Source organism: Ranitomeya variabilis, chromosome 2, assembly GCF_051348905.1.
Source record: "Ranitomeya variabilis isolate aRanVar5 chromosome 2, aRanVar5.hap1, whole genome shotgun sequence".
In the NCBI taxonomy this organism is placed as follows: domain Eukaryota; kingdom Metazoa; phylum Chordata; class Amphibia; order Anura; family Dendrobatidae; genus Ranitomeya; species Ranitomeya variabilis.
This window is the reverse complement of record NC_135233.1, coordinates 851,440,913-851,465,676: the sequence shown is the minus strand read 5'-3', so window position 1 is coordinate 851,465,676 and position 24,764 is coordinate 851,440,913. Positions and strand designations below refer to the sequence as shown.

Sequence of the window (24,764 nt, the reverse complement as noted above, 5' to 3'; positions counted from 1 at the left end):
CAGGTGCAGCATAACCGATGAAGCAGCCACTCACAACCTACCAAATTAATGGAGGGGGTGGCTGCTTGGCACATTGCCGCACATAAAAGACTTGTATGCGGCGCTGTTCACACAATGGAGATGCACAGCATCCAGGCAGGCCTAGTAGTGACACCCTTCTATTAGATCAGGCGGGCCTGCCCAGCGCTATCCAAATGCACCCCATGTGAACACACACCACAGTTTACAAGACAAAAAATGGGCCCAACTGCACCCTGGAAAAAAAAAAAAAAAAAAAAGTGCAAAAAACACATAAAAAAAAAAAATTCTATGTGAGGTATTGGTTAATATTTTGGCCAAAATACGGAAGCTCATGACCCGCGTTAAGGGTCACCACGCTCATGAGTCCTAACTCTAAACAGCAAAAGCACAAAAAGAGGATTCAAAGATCCTCCAAAAATAGAAAATACAGCAAAACAAGGCAGAGATGCTTACCTGCCTAGGCCACCAAACAAATGCACTCTCAGGATGCAGTGGACCCATGTGGTAGAAGAAACACAGGTGCAGCATAACCGATGAAGCAGCCACTCACAACCTACCAAATTAATGGAGGGGGTGGCTGCCTGGATGCACAGCATCCAGGCAGGCCTAGTAGTGACACCCTTCTATTAGATCAGGCGGGCCTGCCCAGTTTACAAGACAAAAAATGGGCCCAACTGCACCCTGGAAAAAAAAAGTGCAAAAAACACATAAAAAAAAAAAAAAAAAAAAAAAAAATTATGTGTTTTTTGCACTTTTTTTTTTTCCAGGGTGCAGTTGGGCCCATTTTTTGTCTTGTAAACTGTGGTGTCTGTTCACATGGGGTGCATTTGGATAGCGCTGGGCAGGCCCGCCTGATCTAATAGAAGGGTGTCACTACTAGGCCTGCCTGGATGCTGTGCATCTCCATTGTGTGAACAGCGCCGCATACAAGTCTTTTATGTGCGGCAATGTGCCAAGCAGCCACCCCCTCCATTAATTTGGTAGGTTGTGAGTGGCTGCTTCATCGGTTATGCTGCACCTGTGTTTCTTCTACCACATGGGTCCACTGCATCCTGAGAGTGCATTTGTTTGGTGGCCTAGGCAGGTAAGCATCTCTGCCTTGTGAGACTCAGCTCAACAAGTTAAAATTGTTATCTCCTTCTTGCGTGGCGACCCTCAGGATTGGGCTTTCTCATTGGCGCCAGGAGATCCGGCATTGGCAAATATTGATGCGTTTTTTCTGGTGCTCGGATTGCTTTATGAGGAGCCCAATCTTGAAATACAGGCAGAAAAAGCATTGCTGGCTATCTCTCAGGGCCAGGATGAAGCTGAGGTGTACTGCCAAAAATTTCGGAAATGGTCCGTGCTTACTCAATGGAATGAGTGTGCTCTGGCCGCAAATTTTAGAAATGGCCTTTTTGAAGCCATTAAGAATGTGATGGTGGGTTTCCCCATTCCTACAAGTCTGAATGATTCTATGGCTCTGGCCATCCAGGTTGATCGGCGTTTGCGGGAGCGCAAAACTGCTAATCCTCTGGCGGTGTTGTCTGAACGGACGCTTGACTCAATGCAATGTGATAGAATCCTGACTAGAACCGAACGGCAAAATCATAGGCGTCAGAATGGGTTGTGTTTTTACTGTGGTGATTCTACACATGTTATCTCGGCATGCTCTAAACGGCCGTCAAAGGTTGTTAGTCCTGTCACCATTGATAATTTGCAGCCTAAGTTCATTTTGTCTGTGACTTTGATTTGCTCATTATCTTCCTACCCTGTTATGGCATTTGTGGATTCAGGTGCTGCCCTGAGTCTTATGGATTTATCGTTTGCCAAGCGCTGTGGTTTTGTCCTAGAGCCTTTAGAAAATCCTATTCCTCTTAGAGGAATTGATGCTACGCCATTGGCGGAGAATAAGCCGCAGTATTGGACACAAGTGACCATGTGCATGTCTCCTGAACATCGGGAGGTGATTCGTTTTCTTGTTTTGCATAAAATGCAGGATTTGGTCGTTCTGGGTCTGCCATGGTTACAGATCCATAATCCAGTTTTGGATTGGAAGGCAATGTCCGTGTCAAGTTGGGGTTGTCAGGGAATTCATTGCGATTCCTCGTCGGTGTCTATTGCTTCTTCTACTCCTTCTGAAGTCCCTGAGTATTTGCTGGACTATCAGGATGTATTCAGTGAGTCCAGGTCCAGTGCCCTTCCTCCTCATAGGGACTGTGACTGCGCTATAGATTTGATTCCTGGTAGTAAATTTCCTAAGGGACGACTATTTAATCTGTCTGTACCTGAGCATGCCGCGATGCGTGTGTATATTAAGGAGTCTTTGGAGAAGGGACATATTCGTCCATCCTCTTCCCCTCTTGGTGCGGGATTCTTTTTTGTGGCCATGAAAGACGGGTCTTTGAGACCGTGTATAGACTATCGGCTTTTGAATAAAATCACTGTCAAATTTCAGTATCCTTTGCCACTATTGTCGGACTTGTTTGCCCGGATTAAGGGTGCCAAGTGGTTCACCAAGATAGATCTTCGCGGTGCGTACAACCTTGTGCGCATTAAGCAGGGAGATGAATGGAAAACTGCGTTCAATACGCCCGAAGGTCATTTTGAGTACTTGGTGATGCCTTTTGGGCTTTCTAATGCCCCCTCAGTGTTTCAGTCCTTTATGCATGACATTTTCCGGAAGTATCTGGATAAATTTATGATTGTTTATCTGGATGATATTCTGGTTTTCTCTGATGATTGGGATTCTCATGTAAAGCAGGTCAGGATGGTGTTTCAGGTTTTGCGTGATAATGCTTTGTTTGTGAAGGGCTCAAAGTGTCTCTTTGGAGTGCAGAAGGTTTCCTTTTTGGGTTTTATTTTCGCCCCTTCTACTGTGGAGATGGACCCAGTCAAGGTCCGAGCTATTCATGATTGGACTCAACCCACGTCCGTTAAGAGTCTTCAGAAGTTCTTGGGTTTTGCTAATTTCTACCGTCGTTTTATTGCTAATTTTTCTAGTGTTGTAAAACCTTTGACGGATATGACCAAGAAAGGTTCTGATGTTGCTAATTGGGCTCCTGCGGCCGTGGAGGCCTTCCGGGAGTTGAAGCGCCGGTTTACTTCGGCGCCCGTTTTGTGCCAACCTGATGTCTCACTTCCCTTTCAGGTTGAAGTAGACGCTTCTGAGATCGGTGCAGGGGCTGTTTTGTCACAGAAAGGCTCTGGTTGCTCTGTTATGAGACCATGTGCTTTTTTTTCTAGGAAGTTTTCGCCTGCTGAGCGGGACTATGATGTTGGTAATCGGGAGTTGTTGGCTATGAAGTGGGCATTTGAGGAGTGGCGTCATTGGCTCGAGGGAGCTAAGCATCGTGTGGTGGTCTTGACTGATCACAAAAATCTGATGTACCTCGAGTCCGCTAAGCGCCTGAATCCTAGACAGGCTCGTTGGTCGTTGTTTTTCTCCCATTTTGACTTTGTGGTCTCGTACCTGCCTGGTTTAAAGAATGTGAAGGCTGAGGCTCTTTCTAGGAGTTTTGTGCCTGACTCTCCTGGAGTCTCAGAGCCAGCGGGTATTCTTAAAGAGGGAGTAATCTTGTCGGCCATTTCTTCTGATTTGCGACGTGTGTTGCAGAGATTTCAGGCTGGTAGACCTGACTCTTGCCCACCTGACAGACTGTTTGTTCCTTATAAATGGACCAGTAGAGTTATTTCCGAGGTTCATTCCTCAGTGTTGGCAGGGCATCCTGGGATTTTTGGTACCAGAGATTTGGTGGCTAGGTCCTTTTGGTGGCCGTCCCTGTCGCGGGATGTGCGATCTTTTGTGCAGTCCTGTGGGATTTGTGCTCGGGCTAAGCCTTGCTGTTCTCGTGCCAGCGGGTTACTTTTGCCCTTGCCCGTCCCGAAGAGGCCTTGGACGCACATTTCCATGGATTTCATTTCAGATCTTCCGGTGTCTCAAGGAATGTCTGTCATCTGGGTGGTCTGTGATCGTTTTTCCAAGATGGTCCATTTGGTGCCCTTGCCTAAGTTGCCTTCCTCTTCCGATTTGGTTCCTTTGTTCTTTCAGAATGTGGTTCGTTTGCACGGCATTCCTGAGAATATCGTGTCTGACAGAGGATCCCAGTTTGTGTCCAGATTCTGGCGATCCTTTTGTGCTAGGATGGGCATCGATTTGTCATTTTCATCTGCCTTTCATCCTCAGACTAATGGCCAAACGGAGCGAGCTAATCAGATGCTGGAGGCTTATTTGAGATGTTTTGTTTCTGCTGATCAGGATGATTGGGTGACCTTCCTGCCATTGGCTGAGTTTGCCCTTAATAATCAGGCAAGTTCCGCTACTTTGGTTTCGCCATTTTTCTGCAACTCTGGTTTTCATCCGCGGTTTTCCTCGGGTCATGTTGAACCTTCTGACTGTCCTGGGGTGGATTCTGTCGTGGATAGGTTGCAGCGGATTTGGAATCTTGTGGTGGACAACTTGAAGTTGTCACAGGAGAAGGCTCAGCGTTTTTGCGAACCGCCGCCGCGGTGTGGGTCCCCGACTTCGTGTTGGGGATTTGGTTTGGTTGTCTTCTCGGAATGTCCGAATGTCCCTCTGAAGGTTTCCTCTCCTAAGTTTAAGCCTCGCTTTATTGGTCCTTATAAAATTTTGGAAGTCCTTAATCCGGTGTCGTTTCGTTTGGATCTTCCGGTGTCGTTTGCCATTCACAATGTGTTCCATAGGTCTTTGTTACGGCGGTACGTGGTGCCTATGGTTCCTGCTGCTGAGCCTCCTGCTCCGGTGTTGGTTGAGGGCGAGTTGGAGTATGTGGTGGAGAAGATCTTGGACTCTCGTCTCTCTAGACGGAGGCTTCAGTATCTGGTCATATGGAAGGGCTATGGTCAGGAGGACAATTCCTGGGTGGTCGCCTCTGATGTTCATGCGGCCGATTTGGTTCGTGCCTTTCACGCTGCTCATCCTGATCGCCCTGGTGGTCTTGGTGAGGGTTCGGTGACCCCTCCTTAAAGGGGGGGTACTCTTGTGAACTATATTTCTTTGCTCCCTCTTGTGGTCATTAGCGGTATGGCACTTGGAGTGTCTTTCCCCAGGTTGGCACCCACCTGGTTCGTTTGGCCTTGGGTGTGCCTATATAAACTTCCTGGATACTCTGTATTGTGCCTGGATTCGTTGTTATCAGACCATGTCTGTTTTCTCCTGTCTCCTGGTCTCCTGTTTTTGCAAGATAAGCTAAGTCCTGCTTTCTTATTTTTGTGCATTTGAATTTTCCTTATTTTGTTCCAGCTTTGTTTAAAATGTGATTCCTGATTTTGCTGGAAGCTCAAGGGGGGCTGTTATTCTCCCCCCACACCGTTAGTTGGTGCGGGGGTTCTTGGATATTCAGCGTGGATATTTTGTAGGGTTTTTTGCTGACCGTATAAGTCTTCTTTCTATTTTCTGCTATTAGTCAGTGGGCCTCTCTTTGCTAAATCTAGTTCATTCTTACGTTTGTCATTTCTTCTTACCTCACCGTTATTATTTGTGGGGGGCTTGTATTAACTTTGGGGTCTTTCCTCTTGAGGCAAGAGAGGTCTTATTTTCTCTGAAAGGGTTAGTTAGTTCTCCGGCTGGCGCGAGACGTCTAGAACCAACGTAGGTACGTTCCCCGGCTGCTGCTAGTTGTTTGCGTTAGGATCAGGTATACGGTCAGCCTAGTTACCACTTCCCTATGAGCTGGTTTTTTGTGTTTGCAGACTTAGCTGGTACTCCTGAGATCCTCTGCCATTAGGATCATAACACCTGTACAAATGGAGTGAAACTCTGACAACATTGTTTACAGCTGTGACCAAGGAGTCAGAAATTCTGCCAAGGACATTTGCCATGATGTTCCCTTGTCATTTGAGCAGAGTTTCCATCATTTTCAGATGTTTTTAGATCTTAAAAGGACCCCCAGGGGGGTTCGCGGTAAACATGCTCGGGTTTCCCATAGACTAACATTGGGCTTGGTGCTCGGGTCGAGCACCCGAATATTCCAATTTGCTCAACCCGAGTAACGAGCACCCGAGCATTTTAGTGCTCGCCCATCACTAGTAATTGATGAAACACAATATGGATCCTAATGCTATGGGATTGACGACAGCTACCATCTTATAAGGACTGATAAACCTGGGACCCAGTTTCGAAGATGAAACCTTCAACTTAATCAAAAATGGGGGGTCCCAATGTCTTTTTTTTAATTATTTATTTAAATAATTAAAAAATTGGCATGGAGCCCCTCTATTTTTGATAACCAGCCAAGATAAATTAGATAACTGAGGGCTGCAGCCCGTAGTCTATTTTACCTGCACTTGTTATCAAAAATAGAGGAGACACCTGTTTTTTTATGATTTATTTATCGTTTCACATAGTTCACTGGCTAATAACAGCTATACTGTAATGGGGCCGGAAGTGCCAATACAGGGTAAACCCATGTTCTGGGTCCATGCACAGACACGATGTGTCTTGTACGGACCCCAAACTTTACCATTTGGAATCACCCATCTCTAGTACCAATGTTTTGAACGTTTTAATTTTAGGCTCCATATCTCACCATTCACTGCTGCTTCAAAAGTGAGGTTACCATAATTTTATAGACAATCATCTTGGCTATCTCAGATATACAGTGGGTACAGAAAGTATTCAGACCCCTTTAAATTTTTCAGTCTTTGTTTCATTGCAGCCATTTGGTAAATTCAAAAAAGTTCATTTTTTCTCATTAATGTTCACTCTGCACCCCATCTTGACTGAAAAAAACAGAAATGTAGTAATCTTTGGAAAGTTATTAAAAAAAGAAAAACTGAAATATCACATGGTCATAAGTATTCAGACCCTTTGCTCAGTATTGTGTAGAAGCACCCTTTTGAGCTAGGTACCTGGTACAGTAGTGTGGGTGCTGCCATTTCCATGTATTGTGGTCAAGATAAGGATATACCTTTAGTTATATTGAAAATTTGTTACCACTAACACAAAGTACAATATATCATGAACAAACAATGTCAGAATCAGTGGGATACATTGAAGCATTCCAGAGCTATAACTTCATAAAGCGATAGTGGTCAGAACTGTAAAAATTGGCTTGGTCATTAAGCACAAAATTAGCTCTGTAACTAAGGGGGTTAAGGCTATTTTTTTCAGGCTACAATAAAAATCATAATATTGGCTAAATGTTACCTACCTTGGGGGTAAACCTGGATGTCTACATCTAAGCAAAAGAGGAGAAAAATCTACATCGTTATAATTGAACTAAATCCACTCTCTAACTGACCTATTTAGGGGTTTAATACCACATTTTCTATTGTACTTTAGCATATTTAGACTGAAACTGCAGACCGCACAAAGGACACCACTGATATATTGTGGTTAACCTGGCATTTTTGTGCGTTTTAACCCTCACAATTGTACTAAAAAGAACGTTTTAATATTGTTATTATGAAAACTTTTGTCTTAATCATTTTTTCTTACTCCAATAGGATTATTCACTGAAAATATTAATTATAATTCTTCGACAAATTACAAATATTATTCTTCTGTGAATTTCTTAAAAATTGTGGGGTGTATAAATTTGTTAGGGACACCATTAGATTTACAAAATCATCATAGAAAAAGATTTTGAAAAATTCAATCTATGTGAGGCTGGCAAATTGGATTGTTGACCAGGCCACAAAATCAGGAGTCTCATCATCTTTAGGGGGTGAGTTCCACAGAGTGTCACTAACTCTGGGCGCTGGCTCATTTGTAGTTCTAGGAAATCTATGTGGGGGCTCATTCTCACTAGGTGGATGAGGTGGAAAAATAGAGAAATAAATGTGTAATCCTCTCCCTCACTATCGGTGTCAAAAGCTAGATAGGTTTAATACACTCTTTCGGAATGGCAGAACATTTTATTTATTTTTAATTAGGGTGCTTTATGTGTCTGTAGTGTTTTCACGTCTATTATTTAACAATGTTATTCAGGTGTTTGGTGTAAAATGTATTTACTGGACTAGGATAAAAGAGAAAATTTAAAGGAAGAGAATAAAAAAGAAAAACAATATACCGTATTTTCCGGCGTATAAGACGACTTTTTAACCCCTGAAAATCTTCTTAAAAGTCGGGGGTCGTCTTATACGCCAGGTATCGCCTTGTACGCCGGTGTATATGGTGGGTGGGGGGGGAGTGGTCCTGATGACGACGAGGGGGCGTCTCACAGGAAAGTGCGTGGACTATCCCCCATTACCTGATCGTAGCGCTGCAGCGTGGGGTCTCTGTGCTGGGAGCGGCGGCGGCTGTGCTGTGGGGCGGCGGCGGCTCCTCTTCTGCAGTGTGGGGCCTCTGGTGCTGTGGGGCGGCGGCGGCGGCGTATCTTCATGCAGTCGGGGCTCCTCCGGCATCTCCTTAAAGCCTGGAGGCCCCGCCGGCAACTCCATCGGTACAATGCGGTGACTGGCCTCCGGGAAAATGGCCGCTGCTCAGATTCAGATCTCGTGTCCCGAGATTTTGGGACGAGATCTGAATCTGAGCATGCGCAGCCCCAGCGGCCATTTTCCCGGAGGCCACCGCATCGCACCTATTGAGCTGCCTCCGGGAAAATGGCCGCTGCATTGCACCGATGGAGTTGCCGGCGGGGCCTCCAGGCTTTAAGGAGATGCCGGAGGAGCCCCGACTGCATAAAGATACGCCGCCGCCGCCACCCCACAGCACAGAGGCCCCACACTGCAGAAGAGGAGCCGCTGCACCACAGCACAGCAGCCGCCGCTCCCAGCACAGAGACCCCCACGCTGCAGCGCTATGATAAGGTAATGGGGGATACTCACTTTCCTGTGAGACGCCCCCTCGTCGTCATCAGGATCACTCCCCCCCCAGTTGGTAAAGTTGGGGGGTCGTCTTATACGCCCAGTTGTCTTATACGCCGGAAAATACGGTATATATATATATATATATATATATATATATATATATATATCTTCTAAAAAAGGAAAGCAGCACAAAAAGGTTTGACAAAATAAAGTGGACTTTAATGCCTGAATGGCATGGCAACGTTTTGGATATAATACCCTTTCTCAAGCAGTGAATACAAGAGTGAAGCAGCTTTTTATGTGAAACACATACATATCTCATTAAGAAACTCATTAAGTGCAATATTCTAAAAAATCATATATAATACATAAATCGATCATCAATATGAAAGTGCATCACTGCAGATTGAGTTACCCCTTAAATCTTAATATTAATAGGTACTATATGTTATATTGTGCGTGATGGTGATTAAAAAATGACTAAGTAGTCAATTATTATTAAAAGAGAATCAGGTGTCCCTGTCCCAGAAATCGTAATTAAACTACACTTACAGATAAGTTTTAATCTTGCAAGCCGCGATCCCCAGAGTCCTCATGCACACACTGCGCATGTCTGTGACGTCTATGTCAAAGACCCACAACGCTAAGCACCGCAGTTGCGCACAGTCGCTGGAGGAACGCGGCGCCATCTTGATCAAGGGAATATTGGCCAAAAGAGTGACGAACCCCTAAACAATAACAATCCAAATAGATTAAAATAAAAATTGAATCCTCCCAAACCCTGCATCTCTGAACTTTATTAGAAAGAAAGTCTTTATTATAGGCAAACTTAAATTAAGAAGCGCCATATTCAGGTCGCAATTGCACATACAACGCTCTCTATAGGGGAAAAAATTAGATGTGCCACCGAATTTTAAAGGGCCAGGACACAAGTCCAAAGCACGTCACCAGGACTAGGATACCCTCCCCATTTAAGTGGGACATCCCACTCCTAAGTATGGACAAAGAGACCTTTGGGGGCGGGTACCCCCCGTGTTTCTCCTATCCATTACAACGTGACTTAAAATAGCCCAATCTTTGGCTACATCTTATATGTCCCTAGAGAGATTTATTCAACACAATGACCAACACAAGGTTGCTTCCAATGCTAATTATTTTTTCTTTTTTTCTTTTCTTTAAATACATATAACTCAATAAGTCAGAAGATGCAGAGATCAGTGAATATACTGAAAAATAAACAAAAGGAAAACATTATATAGGTCCATCATCAATTGGGCAAGACCACGATAAATGTAAAATTTCTTGCTTCATAGGGTGGGACACCTGAAAAAAGAAAAAAAAGAGAAAAGAATCTTTACAAATTTATTAGTCCTTATAACAAAAGGACAATATAAAATTAAAACACTATAGGTCATAAGAGAGAATAAAGCCATCATTATACCTTACATAATAGAATTTATTTTGAAATCCACATTCAGACCATGGGGTTTTAAAGTGTTAAGCTTCATTATCCACTCCAATTCCCTCCTCTTGAGCAACCGTACACGGTCACCCCTTCTCCTTTGGACAGGTATCATATCTATAATACAAAAACGTAACTGTTTTTCAGTATGTGATTTTTCCACAAAGTGTTTAGAAACCGGTAGGTCCATACGTTTTTTCCTTATGGTATGTCGGTGCTGATTGATTCTAGTTTTAAAGTCACATGTGGTTTCTCCGACATACCATAAGGAACAAGGACACTGAAGTAAGTACACAACGACTTCTGAATCACAAGTCAAGTAATGCTGTATCCTATATTCCTCATTAGTAATGGGATGAAAAAAATTGGAGCCCTTCAACATCAAATTACAATTAATACAGGATAAGCATGGAAAACAACCTCTCCTACTATGGCCAGTGAGTGTGGTTTGACTTTGCTTCCTAAAAGAGCCAATATCTGACTTCACCAGAGTTGACGCAATAGTACGGCTGTGTTTATATGAAAAAAATTGGTGGCTTTGAGAACTCCTTCACCTTAGGAGAACATTTATACAACATTCCCCAATGTTTACATATAATGTCTGCAATTTTCCCACTTTCCTCACAAAATTACGTTACAAAAGGAATTCAATCGAATTCTTTTAGTCTAGGCTTTTTCTGAAGCAAATCCTTTCTCTGTAGTACATCAACCATATCTTTTTGTGTTTGAAACAACTTTCTTGGATACCCCCTGTCAGAGAATTTTTTAAGTCTCCCTTCCATAGATTTTTTCAATGAATCCTCATTGCTCTCAATTCTCTTAACCCGCATGAGTTGACTATATGGAATGGACTCCTTTGTTTTTCTGGGATGTTGACTGTTAAAAAGTAATAAGTCATTCTTATCCGACCATGACTTTTGTATATAATTGAGTGGTAAGTTTCCCACTTTCAATTTGAACATTGACATCCAAAAACTGTATATTTGTGTCCGAGTACACAAGGGTAAATTTAGTTGTCTCATCAACCATATTCAGATAGTCATAGAATTCAAGCAATGAGTTCTCCGTACTGGTCCATACGAGGAAGACATCGTCTATGTATCTCCACCACGCAGCCACATGGCTGAAGTGGTGGGACACATAGACGAAGTCCTCCACGATGACACTCATAACTATATTTGCATACGCGGGCGCCATGTTCGCGCCCATGGCGGTCCCGCGTAATTGCAAATAAAAAGTGTCCCCAAACAAAAAATAATGTTTAGTCAATACCAGTTCTAGAAGCTGTATAATAAATTTCCTGGTCCCAATAGAATAGTGAGTAGTCAACAATTTTTTATTTATTGCAGCAAGCCCCCGGCCATGATCTATGGATATATACAGTGAAGTGACATCAAACGATTCCAGTATCACTTCACCCATCACCTCAATTCCATTTACTTTCTCTAAAAAATCTGTTGTGTTTCTAATAAAAGATTCTGTGTGACTAGCAATCAGGTGAAGTATTTTGTCCAAGAAAATCCCAATATTCGAAAAAATAGAAATGCACCCTGAAACTATTGGTCTACCCAGAGGGTGCATGAGAGATTTATGTATCTTTGGCAACGTATATATCACCGGTGTAGTTGGGAACTTAATAGTCAAAAAATCATACAAATCTTGATCAATAATTTGCCCTTCCATAGCACTCTCCAAAATAATTTTAATTTCTCTCGCAATGTCAAACTTAGGATCATAAGACAATCTCTCGTACACTCTTGGGTCCTCCAATTGTCCCTTGATTTCCTCAATGTACTCATTTTTATTAAGAACAACCACCGCACCTCCCTTGTCTGCTTTTTTTATAATTATTTCATCGTTCTGTGCCAATTCATACAGGGCTTCCATTTCACCCACTGTCATATTGGGATGCATAAATTTCCTTGAACATCCGTTTTTCAATTTCTCTATATCGTCACTTACAGCAGATATAAAAGCTTCTACTACTGGAGAATTCTCAGAGGGAATAAAATTACTCTTTTTCCTAAGGGATACTTGTTTTAAATTTAATTCACTAGTAGGAATTTTTTCTACTCCTGGATTATAGCAGAACCACTCCTTCAGTGTAAATAACCTAAAGAAGTGTTGCAAGTCCAAACCCAATTGGAACCAGTTCACATGGGTACTAAGTCCAAAGGATAACCTTATTCAAACCTGACAGTTAGTAAGAGTTTTTTTTAGAAATATTTACAATTAAACCTGATCCTTGCTCCTCGTCGCCACTTGTTTTCCACTGGTAATTTGTTTTTCCCTTTTTTCTCTTTTTTGTTGTCTCCGATATTTCTTTCCTCCCCTTTTCCTGCTGTTTTCGATTTTTCCTTTATCATTATCATGTAAAAAAACAGTGTCTCTCTTTGATGAAAAACCTTTTTTCCTCCAATTTCCTGAGTTCTCCTTTTGCCAGTTTTAAATGTTTCCAACCCTATAGTCCTCCATATCACGATTCCATTTCCTCCGTTTTACGTCCTCCAGCTCAAGGCGCAGCTTATCAAACTTGGTTTTCAACAAATCTTTAAAGCTATTCCATTCATCTTCTTTCATAAGGCATTTAATCTCAGTTTCCAACACTGGTATGTCTGAATCATCTTTTTTTATTTCCTGTTGCAAATATTCAATATTTAAAAGAATAATATCCGAACCGTACTTATTTGATATCATGCTGAACCTTGCACAAAAGAAAGTCATTAGTCATTAAATTGGGGCGGATATTGGAACGGAGACCCCTCGGAATTTTCTTCACTTTGTAGTATTCACTAAGGATGGCCAAATACAGTTGTAATGTTGTGGATTTCCTTAAAATATTTTCATACTTCAATTTCATATCATATAATGATGGTGTACTAAGAAAGGTGGCTTTAGTTTCCACCTCCCCAATTATTCTATCTCCATTTTCACTAGTATATGCAAAAATACCAGATTCAAGTGCATTATGTTCCATAGTCCACGTTACAAAAATGAAAAAAATGTAAAAACAAATACAAAAATTCAAAAAAATATAATAAATAAAAAATACACATATAAAGATGCAAATTTCCACAGAAAAAATAATAGGAGAAAAATTGGAACGGCATCAAATACTACCTTCCAAAACATGCAAAGCTCTCCCAACCAGCAATCCAATGGTCACCAATGATAAATTCAAAAAAAGGAAAGCAGCACAAAAAGGTTTGAAAAAATAAAGTGGACTTTAATGCCTGAATGGCGTGGCAACGTTTCGGATATAATATCCTTTCTCAAGCAGTGAATACAAGAGTGAAGCAGCTTTTTATGTGAAACACATACATATCAGGTCCACTGGTGCCAATGGTGACACAGCAAAGATGGCACAAATCCCCACGGTTAGAGAGGGGCCCCAGGGCAGATATAAGAGTCGGTTCGGGTGGTGGTGAACGTTGGGGTGCAGAAGATAAGCAAGCGACGCAGAAAAGTGCAGTTTTCTTTACCTTTTACTTCTTGATAGATGGAAATGCAATCCGAGGTACTAGTCACCGATAGAAGGAATCCGGCTAGCCTGGAAGCATTCAGGGGGTCCACCTTGCTAGGAGGGGTTGGCGGCCTTCCTGCTGCGCTCTCTTTTTGGTTACTGCTGCCTGTAGCTAAGCTGCGGCCCTCTCCTGTGTGTCGGTTTTAACCTGTATGGCAGACAGCGTGAGCCTATCACGGGCACTGCCTTTTCACTGGCAGCCCTGGGCTCTTTGCCTGCTGCTGTGCCTGTGGGTGCTTGGTGTGGGGCTTACAGCACCCGCACAGTCAAAGACTAGTGTTGAGCGATACCTTCCGATATTCGAAAGTATCGGTATCGGATTGGATCGGCCGGTACCGGCAAAATATCGGATCTCGCCGATACCGATACCCGATACCAATACAAGACAATGGGACACAAATATCGGAAGGTATCCTGGATGGTTCCCAGGGTCTGAAGGAGAGGAAACTCTCCTTCAGGCCCTGGGATCCATATTCATGTAAAAAATAAAGAATAAAAATAAAAAATATGGATATACTCACCCTCGGACGGCCTCTGGACCTTAGCGATGTAACCGGCAGCCTCCGTTCCTAAGAATGCAGAGTGAAGGACCTTCGATGACGTCGTGGCTTGTGATTGGTTGAGTGACCGCTCATGTGACCACTCACGCGACCAATCACAAGCCGCGACGTCATCGCAGGTCCTATACTCACTGCATTCTTAGGAACGGAGGCTGCCGGTTACATCGCTAAGGTCCAGGGTCCGCCGGAGGGGTGAGTGTATCCATATTTTTTATTTTAATTCTTTATTTTTTACATGAATATGGATGCCAGGGCCTGAAGGAGAGTCTCCTCTCCTCCAGACCCTGGGAACCATACACTGGGAACTTCCGATTCCGATTTCACAAAAATATCAGAACTCGGTATCGGAATTCCGATAATGCAAATATCGGCCGACACCCGATACTTGCGGTATCGGAATGCTCAACACTACCAAAGACTCTTGAGTCCTTTTTGTCAGTGCTCCACTCCGGGGTCAGCTTTAATGCAGCTGCAATTCTCCAGAGCCCTCGCCTCCATTTCTGTCTCTCCCCTCTCCTCAGACTAACTGCTAACAGACTTAACTGCCTCCTCCTCCCGACCAGAGAGAGCAGCTCCACTGAAGTCGGGTCAGGTCTAGAGCTCCCCCTTCTGGCCTGGAGTAGGAATTGTGATGCATGCAATGTATTACCAGGCATGGGGAATTCTTCCTGCTTCCAGGCTTGACATCACCCCTCAGAGGGAGGCAATGTCACCGTGGCAACCGGACTCTGGGGTGCCACATGCATATACAGGTGCATCTTGCAAAATTTGAGTATCAACAAAAAGTTGATTTATTTCAGTTCTTCAATACGGAAGGTGAAACTCATATATTATATAGAGTCACTACAAACAGTGATCCATATCAAGTGTTTATTTCTAGGGTTGAGCGACCTTTACTTTTATAGGATCGGGTCGGGTTTCACGAAACCCGACTTTTTCAAAAGTCGGGTCGAGTGAAATCGGCCGATCCTATAAAATAGTCGGGGTCAGCCGAAACTCGAAACCCAATGCAGTGCATTGGGTTTCCAATGGTTCCCAGGGTCTCAAGGAGCGGGAACTCTCCTTCAGGCCCTGGGATCCATATTTAAGTGTAAAATAAAGAATTAAAATAAAAAATATCGCTATACTTATCCTCTGATGCGCCCTGGTACTAAGCGGGAACCTTCCTTCCTTAGAATCAGCCTTCCAGGACCTTGCCGTGACGTCGCGGTGACGTCGCGGCTTGTGATTGGTCACGCGGCCGCCCATGTGACCGCTCGGGCGACCAATCACAAGCCACGACATCACCGTGACGTCACCGAAGGTCCTGGAAGGGGTGATTCTTAGGAAGGAAGGCTGCCGGAAAGAAGCCGAGGGTGAGTATATTCCTATTAGGTATATACTCACCCTCGGACGCGCCCTGCTTCTTTCCAGCAGCCTTCCTTCCTAAGAATCAGCCCTTCCAGGACCTTCGGTGACATCACGGTGATGTCGCGGCTTGTGATTGGTCGCGCGAGCGGTCACATGGGCGGCCGAGCGACCAATCACAAGCCGCGATGTCACCGCGACGTCACCACAAGGTCCTGGAAGGCTGATTCTAAGGAAGGAAGGTTCCCGCTTAGTACCAGGGCGCATCAGAGGGTAAGTATAGCGATATTTTTTATTTTAATTCTTTATTTTACACTTAAATCTGAATTCCGATACCAATTCTCGATATCTTAAACATATCGGGAATCGGTATTGGAATTCCGATTCCAGATTCAGAAGATCGCCGACTTCATGGCCGACCCCACACAGGGGTCGGGTTTCATGAAACCCGACTTAGCCAAAAGTCGGCGACTTCTGAAAATTGCCGACCCGTTTCGCTCAACCCTATTTATTTCTGTTAGTGTTAATGATTCTGGCTTACAGTCAATGAAAACCCAAATATCTCAGTAAATTAGAATAAGTAACGAAAAACACCTGCAAACGGTTCTTAAGTGTTTAAAAAGGTCCATTAGTCTGTTTCAGTAGGCTCCACAATCATGGGGAATACTGCTGACTTGACAGATTCCAGAAGGCAGTCATTGACACACTCCACAAGGAGGGGAAGTCAGAATAGGTCATTGCTAAAGAAGCTGTCTGTTCACAGAGTGCTGTATTCAAATATATTAATGGAAAGTTGATTGGAAGGAAAAAAAGTGGTAGAAAAAGGTGCACAAGCAACCAGGATTACCGTAGCCTTGAAAGGATTGGTAAGAAAAGGCCATTCAAAAATTTGGGGGAGATTCACAAAGAGTGGACTGCTGTTGGAGTCATTGGTTCAAGTGCCACCACACACAAACGTATCCAGGACATGGGCTACAGGTGTCGCATTCCTTGTGTCAAGCTACTCATGACCAATAGACAATGCCAGAAGCGTCTTACTTGGGCCAAGGAGAAAAAGAACTGGACTGTTGCTCAGTGGTCCAAGGTGTTGTTTTCAGATGAAAGTACATTTTGCATTTCGTTTGGAAATCAAGGTCCCAGAGTCTGGAGGAAGAGTGGAGAGGCACACAACCCAAGCTGCTTGAGGTCTAGTGTGAAATTTCCAGTATTAGTGATGGTTTGGGGAGCCATGGCATCTGTTGGTGTAGGTCCACTGTGTTTTATCAAGACCAAAGTCAGTAAAGTTATCTACCAGGAAATTTTAGAGCACTTCATGGTCCCTCTGGTGACAACCTTTTTGGATATGGAAATATTCTTTTTCCAGCAGGACTTAGGACCTTTCCACACTGCCAAAAGTACCAATACCAAGTTCCCTTCATGACCCAACCTATTTTGACCTTTATGACCTGGACATTTTTTGCAATTCTCACCAGTGTCCCTTTATGAGGTAATAACTCATGAACGCATCAACTGATCCTAGCGATTCTGAGATTGTTTTTTCGTGATATATTGGGCTTTATGTTAGTGGAAAATTTAGGTCAATAATTTTTGCGTTTATTTATGAAAAAATTGGAAATTTGGCGAAAATGTTGAAATTTTTTTTCGTTAGGAAGTTATAAGGGTTAAAAGTTGACCAGCGATTTCTCATTTTTACAACAAAATTTACAAAGACATTTTTTAGGGACCACCTCACATTTGAAGTCAGTTTGAGGGATCTATATGGCTGAAAATACCCAAAAGTGAAAAGTAAAAACTGCACACCTTAAGGTGCTCAAAACCAGATTCAAGAAGTTTATTAACCCCTTCATGACCTTGGGATTTTTCGTTTTTTCGTTTTCGTTTTTCACTCCCCTCCTTCCCAGAGCCATAACTTTTTTATTTTTCCGTCAATTTGGCCATGTGAGGGCTTATTTTTTGCGGGACGAGTTGTACTTTTGAACGACATCATTGGTTTTACCATGTCGTGTACTAGAAAACGGGAAAAAAATTCCAAGTGCGGTGAAATTGCAAAAAAAGTGCAATCCCACACTTGTTTTTTGCTTGGCTTTTTTGCTAGGTTCACTAAATGCTAAAACTGACCTGCCATTATGATTCTCCAGGTCATTACGAGTTCATAGACACCTAACATGACTAGGTTATTTTTTACCTAAGTGGTGAAAAAAAATTCCAAACTTTGCTAAAAAAAAAAATCATAAGATCGCTGCTACACAGCAGAATTGCAGGTGTGCTGTGAGCGCCGACCACAGGGTGGCGCTCACAGCTGCCGAGGATCAGTAACCATAGAGGTCTCAAGGACCTCTATGGTTACCATTCAGAAGCATCGCCGACCTCCGATCATGTGACGGGGGTCGGCGATGCCGTCATATCCGGCCGCCCGGCCGGATGCAGTAGTTAAATGCCGCTGTCTGCGTTTGACAGCGGCATTTAACTAGTTAATAGGCGCGGGCAGATCGTGATTCTGCCCGCGCCTATTGCGGGCACATGTCAGCTGTTCAAAACAGCTGACATGTCCCGGCTTTGATGCGGGCTCAACGCGGAGCCCTGCATCAAAGCAGGGGAGCTGACCTCGGACGGTATAGTACGTCCGAGGTCAGTAAGGGGTTACCTTCAGGTGTTTCACAGCAGCAGAAGCAACATGGAAGGAAAAAATGAATATTTAACTTTTTAGTCACAAAAAATGATCTTTTACCAACAATTTCTTTATTTTCCAAGGGTAAAAGGAGAAAGTGGACCACAAAAGTTGTTGTCCAATTTGTCCTGAGTACACTGAAACCTCATATGTGAGTATACCACTGTTTGGGTGCACGGCAGGGCTCAGAAGGGAAGGCACACCATTTGACTTTTTGAATGGAAAATTAGCTCCAATTGTTAGCGGACACCATGTCGCATTTGGAGAGCCCCCGTGTGCCTAAACATTGGAGCTCCCCAACAAGTCACCCCATTTTGAAAACTAGACCCCCAAAGGAACTTATATAGATGCATAGTGAGCACTTTAAACCACCAGGTGCTTCACAAATTGATCCGTAAAAATGGAAAAGTACTTTTTTTTCACAAAAATTATCTTTTAGTCTCAATTTTTTTCATTTTCACATGGGCAACAGGATAAAATGGATCCTAAATTTTGTTGGGCAATTTCTCTTGAGTACACCGATACATCATATGTGGGGGTAAACCACTTCCGGGTGCACGGCAGGGCTCAGAAGGGAAGGAGCACCATTTGACTTTTTGAATGGAAAATTAGCTTCAAATCGTTAGCGAACACCATGTCGTGTTTGGAGAGCACCTGTGTGCCTAAACATTGATGCCCCCCCACAAGTTACCCCATTTTGGAAACTAGACCTCCCAAGGAACTAACCTAGATGCGTGATGATCACTTTGAACCCCCAAGTGCAGTTTATAACGCAGAGCCGTGAAAATACAAAATAATTTTTCTTTCCTCAGAATGACTTTTTAGCCTGCAATGTTTTATTTTCTCAAGGGTAACAGGAGAAATTGGACCCCAAAAGTTGTCCAGTTGTCTCCTGAGTACGCTGAAACCCCATATGTGGGGGTAAACCACTGGGCACATGTCGGGGCTCGGAAGAGAAGTAGTCACGTTTTGGAATGCAGATTTTGATGGAATGTTCTGTGGGCATCATGTCGCGTTTGGAGAGCCCCTGATGTGCCTAGGGTTGAGCGACTTTCATTTTTTTAAGATCGAGTCGGGTTTTGTGAAACCCGACTTTGTCCAGAGTCGAGTCGAGTGCAGTCGGCCGATTATCGCTGAAAGTCGGGGATCGACCGAAACACGAAACCCAATGCAAGTCAATGGGGAAGCATAGTCGGCAGTGAGTGGAGGCCAGGAAAACACCTACAGTGCCCATTTTAATGCCAAAAACATCCATTCTTGTTTCTGAAGCTTGTCAATCTTAATTAACTTTATAATAATAGTTGGGCATTGGAAATTGGGGGTCATTTGGCAAAAGTTGTGGGGGGAGTAGGGCTGGCACAAGTTTTTTGTGGGCCCAGGAAACATGGACTACGTCACGGCGGTGGAGCAGGGAGAGGTAAGTATTTCAACGTTGCAAGTGCTGTGATCCTGAGCAAGCAGGGGGGGCCCACTCGTTCGCATTGGCACTGGCACAGGTCCCCTCAAAGTACGGCGGTGTGTTTGCATGGCGGGGGCGCCTCCCACCAGCAGCGACACTTTTGCGTACTCTGAGGGGCCCTGTGCCAGTGACGTCGCCAACGAGTATGCCCCCCCCCACCTGATGAAGGAACCTGCACTTTCATCTGCACCTTCCTCTTTGTCCCTGTGTAAGGTGGTATAACATGCGGGAAGGGGAACCTTACTTTCAGCAGGGTCAGATTCTGGCTGTGTAGAGTGCAAGGGGAATGTAGTGGTCTAGGTCAATGTACCAGCAGACTCATCTAGCAGTGGCTGGGCAATGGGCAGGATGAAGAGGAAACAGATATAGGGCCAAAGAATAAAGTAGGCTAAATGCAGTTCAAAATTGGTAACAGGACTAAACAGGCGGCATTGCTTTGTTCAGTGGAGTAGCAAACCCAAGAGCAGCAGACACTGTTTCAAGGGCCCAATCACACTAGTAGGCCAAATGCAGTTTAATATCTGATAGTATAGGCTGAAAGCCAGAAGGTAGAAGCTCAGCTTTATTCAGTTGAGGACAACACCAGGCAGGGGCAGACACCGTTAGTAGGCCGGAACCACCAATTTTTTAAAAAACAGCAGTTAATCAGAGCCAGAAGGTAGAAGCTCAGCTTTATTCAGTTGAGGACAACACCAGGCAGGGGCAGACACCGTTAGTAGGCCGGAACCACCAATTTTTTAAAAAACAGCAGTTAATCAGAGCCAGAAGGTAGAAGCTCAGCTTTATTCAGTTGAGGGCAACACCAGGGAGGGGCAGACACCGTTAGTAGGCCCTAAACACCATTTTTTTGTTTTAAAACAGCACTTAGTGAGAGCCAGAAGGTAGAAGATCAGCTTTATTCAGTTGAGGACAACACCAGGCAGGGGAAGACACCGTTAGTAGGCCGGAACCACCAATTTGTTTTAAAAAACAGCAGTTAATCAGAGCCAGAAGGTAGAAGCTCAGCTTTATTCAGTTAAGGACAACACCAGGCAGGGGCAGACACCGTTAGTAGGCCGGAACCACCAATTTTTTTAAAAAAAACAGCAGTTAATCAGAGCCAGAAGGTAGAAGCTCAGCTTTATTCAGTTGAGGACAACACCAGGCAGGGGCAGACACCGTTAGTAGGCCGGAACCACCAATTTTTTAAAAAACAGCAGTTAATCAGAGCCAGAAGGTAGAAGCTCAGCTTTATTCAGTTGAGGACAACACCAGGCAGGGGCAGACACCGTTAGTAGGCCAGAACCACCAATTTTTTTAAAAAAAACAGCAGTTAATCAGAGCCAGAAGGTAGAAGCTCAGCTTTATTCAGTTGAGGGCAACACCAGGGAGGGGCAGACACCGTTAGTAGGCCGGAACCACCAATTTTTTAAAAAACAGCAGTTAATCAGAGCCAGAAGGTAGAAGCTCAGCTTTATTCAGTTGAGGACAACACCAGGCAGGGGCAGACACCGTTAGTAGGCCGGAACCACCAATTTTTTAAAAAACAGCAGTTAATCAGAGCCAGAAGGTAGAAGCTCAGCTTTATTCAGTTGAGGGCAACACCAGGGAGGGGCAGACACCGTTAGTAGGCCCTAAACACCATTTTTTTGTTTTAAAACAGCACTTAGTGAGAGCCAGAAGGTAGAAGCTCAGCTTTATTCAGTTGAGGACAACACCAGGCAGGGGAAGACACCGTTAGTAGGCCGGAACCACCATTTTTTTTAAAAAAACAGCAGTTAATCAGAGCCAGAAGGTAGAAGCTCAGCTTTATTCAGTTGAGGACAACACCAGGCAGGGGCAGACACCGTTAGTAGGCCGGAACCACCAATTGTTTTAAAAAAACAGCAGTTAATCAGAGCCAGAAGGTAGAAGCTCAGCTTTATTCAGTTGAGGACAACACCAGGCAGGGGCAGACACCGTTAGTAGGCCGGAACCACCAATATTTTTTAAAAAAACAGCAGTTAATCAGAGCCAGAAGGTAGAAGCTCAGCTTTATTCAGTTGAGGACAACACCAGGCAGGGGCAGACACCGTTAGTAGGCCGGAACCACCAATTTTTTAAAAAACAGCAGTTAATCAGAGCCAGAAGGTAGAAGCTCAGCTTTATTCAGTTGAGGACAACACCAGGCAGGGGCAGACACCGTTAGTAGGCCGGAACCACCAATTTTTTAAAAAACAGCAGTTAATCAGAGCCAGAAGGTAGAAGCTCAGCTGTATTCAGTTGAGGACAACTTGAATTAGGGACTGCAGACAGACTTAGCAGGCTGTCCCCTGTGTGGACCATGCATCCAATACATTAACCCATTGCGCCACAAAGGACACGTAACCTTCCGTGGCCATGCCTACAGGTCCATGTGTCTGTTGTCAGGTGTACCTTTGGACTCACAGATTGACAGAATGCAAGGACAATGCGGTCTTTAACATGCTGGTGGAGGGGTGGGATGGCTTTTCTCGCAAAAGAATTGTCAACTGGGTAGCTCATAGCGTGGTACAGCGTAGTCCATCATGGCTTTATTAATATTAAAAAAAATAAAAAAATAGGCTCTATGCACTGTAAATTAGGTTCCAGGGGTACACGGGCAGCAGTGGTCTGGTCAGTGGAGGCCTAGTGGAAGGAGGGACCGCAGACAGGCTTCGAAGGCCTAACATGATAAAATGGGCTGGCTGTAGGCACTGTAAAATAGGTTCCAAGGGTACACGGGCAGCAGTGGTCTGGTCAGTGGAGGCCTAGTGGAAGGAGGGACCGCAGACAGGCTTCGAAGGCCTAACATAATAAAATGGGCTGGCTGTAGGCACTGTAAAATAGGTTCCAGGGGTACACGGGCAGCAGTGGTCTGGTCAGTGGAGGCCTAGTGGAAGGAGGGACCGCAGAAGGCTTCGAAGGCCTAACACAATAAAATGGGCTGGCTGTAGGCACTTTATAATTGGTTCCAGGGGTACACGGGCAGCAGTGGTCTGGTCAGTGGAGGCCTAGTGGAAGGAGGGACCGCAGACAGGCTTCGAAGGCCTAACACAATAAAATGGGCTGGCTGTAGGCACTTTATAATTGGTTCCAGGGGTACACGGGCAGCAGTGGTCTGGTCAACGGAGGCCGATTGTAATGAGTGTCTGCCAGTTAGTAGTCAAAAACAACAATTAAATGTGAATGTCTCGCATTAAAACAAAACAAAAACACTAAAGGGTGCAATCATTAGGTTCAGGGGTGGGATCCTCTGCGTTGTTTCAGACCTACTAATTTAGCGCAAAGTATTTACTGTGGTAAATAGAGGACACTGCCCCTGACTATGTTAAGTACCATCATACATGTCAACACAATGGTATTGTCAGTGGCAGGTATGGAAGGATGTCAGCGCATAGACTAAACATTGGTGGAAGTGTGAGAGATAACTGTGGAAGTGGTAGAGCAATGTTTGACCTGGGGGTGGGTGAACTCTCTTGTGGCCGGCGGTACAGGCCCAGGGCCCCTCATGTTACAACAGTGTGTCTGACGTTGGGTGCGCACCACCACCGCCAGAGACACTTTATTGTACTATGAGGGACCCAGTAGCAATGCCGTCGACCAAAAGCAAGCACACCCACCTCTTCAGACAAACAGCAGTCTCACGGGTGCTTGCGCCAAGTCGCGATACCACGGCCCCGTGTGGGGAGTTTGGCCATTGAGGGAGGTGTAAACATGTCGTATGCTGGACAATCAGCTGCAGAAAATTAGGCATTAGAAAAGTAATTCACAGTAGTCCACAGGCAAGAGCTTTTCATAGGAAAGCTAGGTGTCGGCCGGGCAAGGTGGGGCAAAAGATTTCGAAATCCAGTTGTGGTTCATTTTAATGAATGTTAGATCGTCAACATTTTGGGTAGCCAGACGAGTCCTTTTTTCGGTTAATATTGAACCTGCAGCACTGAATACTCTTTCTGATAGGACACTTGCTGCCGGGCAAGCAAGCTCCTGCAATGCATATTCTGCCAATTCTGGCCAGGTGTCTAATTTTGATGCCCAGTAATCAAATGGGAATGACGGTTGAGGGATAACATCGATAAGGGATGAAAAATAGTTAGTAACCATACTGGACAAATGTTGTCGCCTGTCACTTTCAATTGATGCAGCAGTACCTGTCCTGTCTGCGTTCATAGCAAAATCACTCCACAACCTGGTCAGAAAACCCCTCTGTCCAACGCCACTTCTGATGTGTGCACCCCTAACACTCCTAGTCTGCTGCCCCCTGGAGCTCGTGTGAGAATGATCACGTGCGCTGTGTGCTGGGAATGCCTGAAGCAAACGGTCAACAAGAGTTGATTGTTTGGTTGCTAATATTAGTTCCAAGTTCTCATGTGGCATAATATTTTGCAATTTGCCTTTATAGGGTGGATCGAGGAGGCAGGCCAACCAGTAATCGCCATCGTTCATCATTTTCGTAATGAGTGTGTCCCTTTTTAGGATACGTAAGGCATAATCCGCCATGTGGGCCAAAGTTCCAGTTGTCAAATTTCCGGTTGTGATTGGTTGAGGGGCAGTTTCAGGCAAATCTACGTCACTTGTGTCCCTCAAAAAACCAGAACCCGGCCTTGCCACGCAACCAATTTCCAGTGCCCCCGGGAAAGCTTCCGCATTAAAAATATACTCATCCCCATCATCCTCCTCGTCCTCCACCTCCTCTTCGCCCGCTACCTCGTCCTGTACACTGCCCTGACCAGACAATGGCTGACTGTCATCAAGGCTTTCCTCTTCCTCTGGTGCAGACGCCTGATCGTTTATGTGCGTCAAACTTTGCATCAGCAGACGCATTAGGGGGATGCTCATGCTTATTATGGCGTTGTCTGCACTAACCAGCCGTGTGCATTCCTCAAAACACTGAAGGACTTGACACATGTCTTGTATCTTCGACCACTGCACACCTGACAACTCCATGTCTGCCATCCTACTGCCTGCCCGTGTATGTGTATCCTCCCACAAAAACA

At 44.5% G+C, this 24,764-nt stretch overlaps 1 protein-coding gene and 1 long non-coding RNA gene across 2 annotated transcripts in view; one reads left to right on the top strand and one right to left on the bottom strand.

The window, feature by feature from the left end:
• LOC143803974 (mucin-4-like) overlaps positions 1 to 24,764 on the top strand; it is a 284,408-nt gene that overhangs the window by 246,435 nt on the left and 13,209 nt on the right. The window lies entirely within an intron of this gene.
• LOC143809975 (uncharacterized) lies at positions 9,676 to 12,557 on the bottom strand. The gene is made up of 3 exons (XR_013222568.1): positions 12,465 to 12,557; positions 10,214 to 10,351; positions 9,676 to 10,095 (listed from the first exon to the last, which is right to left on the bottom strand). It is a non-coding gene; the product is annotated as an uncharacterized LOC143809975 (long non-coding RNA).